Source organism: Dermacentor andersoni, chromosome 2 (assembly GCF_023375885.2).
Source record: "Dermacentor andersoni chromosome 2, qqDerAnde1_hic_scaffold, whole genome shotgun sequence".
In the NCBI taxonomy this organism is placed as follows: Eukaryota; Metazoa; Arthropoda; class Arachnida; order Ixodida; family Ixodidae; genus Dermacentor; species Dermacentor andersoni.
Genome location: NC_092815.1, coordinates 242367271 through 242369717, shown reverse-complemented (window position 1 = coordinate 242369717; position 2447 = coordinate 242367271).

Here is a 2447-nt window from a genome sequence, read left to right as displayed (position 1 = left end):
AACGTCACGTAAAACACGGTAGTGTCTTCACCAAAGCGGGACTCTGTAACAATACATATCACTCAGCAGTAAAATGGAAGTAATTTAGGTTAGCAGAATGTTCAAGTTACCCTAAGCTTAATGTTTGTGTTCTATTTCTCCCTATCACTGCGCATGAAGGGCAAAAATAGTTCACGTCCACAAATGTTGACGCTGTGTCTGAAGGGAATATTGTAAAGGTGTTTAATATTAGTCACCAGTGTTTGGGCCGAACGTCAGCGCAGCGCATGGACTCTCAGCGAGAGCCATGTTCCCGGAGCAAAAGCGCTGGAGAGACTGATCCACTAGAAAGCGTCGGAGAGTATAGCCCGCAATAGCTCTTCTTTTCATCGCTAAAATATTGTCAAGTGCTGTACTGAAGCTGCAAATCCAAAGACAGCGTGTCTACTTCAGCAAACATTGCTGTTTAGAGGGGCAAAAGAAGGCTTTGGTTCTGGTTAAAGCTGGCTCGCAGTGCAGGTCCTAAACGCTATAGCTGCTGAGTAAATGAAGATGTTAGCATTATTTGATCCGCCAATGAATACTGGCAGTTCTTTGGCACGACTTCTGGTCTTATCTTCTAAGTGTTTTGAACTCCTACTTTACGAGACATTTTTTGTCAGAGAGAGGCGACAGGAAAGGTAGGAGGGTTGAAAATACACAGACCAGAGCTACTATGCATTGCGAAAAGGGAAAGCCTCGGAATGTTTGATGGACAATTAAGCCACCCTTAAAACTTGGGGGCGTTGAAACTGCCGAGCATGTCTACACAAAAATGAAAAACTACTATTTCTGACAAGCTTGTACGTACCAAGGTGCAGTCGATGCCCTTGCGAGAACTTTAGGAGATGCTTCTTAATGTGTACTTCCGGTGGCGGCGATAGTTTGCGTACAAGAATAACATTAAGGCACCATATTTCAGTAGGATCTCAAGACAGTGAGAATCACAGCTGATAAACGATATCGCTGCAAGTGAATGGCTCATGTACCTCTGGAATTAAAGGGACGTGGCATATTCAATCGTATCAGATATATAGCAAAAACTTTGGCACTGCAGTTTAGGAGTGAAGCAGCTAATCATCTGCCAAACTGTGCGTTTCCCTCAATTCCTAGCAGCGAAGCGAGCCTCTCTCAAAAATACGGCACCTTCGACTGCTGCCTACCGCGCTTCAAATAAGCTAGAACCGAATGCGGAGTCCTCTCGACATTAAAACCAGAGAAAGCTCGCCAACGCCGAACATGCAGCTGCTGTCAAAGCCATCGGGCGAACCTCGCGATCGAGATTCTGACAGAATTTGTCCGTGGTCCTAGGTAGAGGATGAGAGCGCGTCCGAGCGCTGTTAGGTGGGGAACAGCAATTTGAATGAAATAGGCGAATTTGTTCATGGACTCCGAAATTGAGCGCGCTGACAGGTTTTGCTCCGGCCGTCCCATTCGGGGCGCCTCCGAGAAAAAAATGCAATACGTTGCACGCACCTGGCTGCCACGAGGTGGCGCTGTTTGCCGGAGGGTCTAGAGAAGAAGGCGATAATTTAGGATTGAGATTGAGCGTTAAAATTAAGCTTTTATGCTATGTAATGGAAACTGTGAACAGACAGTTTTAACGCCAGGCCTGGAAGTATCTCGGATATACTTGTAAATACCTTGTGTACGAACAACCAAAGGCGATAGATATCCAGAAACATCGGAAAAACAATAGCGAAAGGAAATAGAAATGGGGGGGGGGGGTGGCCATAATGGAACACAGAACGTTATGGGGATACAATAAGTACGAGGGGCTCCGGAGTATATGGAAAGGTATAATGGTGCCAGGATATACATTCCGAAATGCGATTGTTTGCTTGACGTCACGGGTTCAATAAGGACTTGATGGCAACCAAAGGTCAGTGGGACGCCTCTCAATTGGAAGCTCGCGTGAGCACTAAAAATGACACTGCGCAGAGCGATACGGGCGGGACAAGTTTTGAAGTGATCGAAGCTCAGGGTAAAAGTCATTCTGAACATTGACGTAGGAATATGGAAGATAATAAATGGAATACTAGAGTGTTCAGATATTTGTACAAGAAAAACATTGATTTACACTGGAGAAAAATAACTGGCAAGCTTACCAGAAAATCTTCGACCGGTATATTAAGTAACATGGCAACAAAGAATGTCAAATGCAATGTTAGAGACGCTACAAGAACCTCATGGATGGCGGCAATCAAAAAGAGAAACCTGCTTTGAGTAACTAGCTAAGAGGAAAATACGAAATCAGGAAAGAAACAATTTATGACAACTCAAAAGGAAGCTCTCTACTTTTCGAAGAGAGATCAGGATGCCTTAGAACGCGTACTTATAAAGCGAGATACAACAAGGACGAAGAAGCATGAGCTTTCTGTGGTTGTCGCGGTGGTATGATGTGCTGTTCGTCAGACCAGGATTGCGTT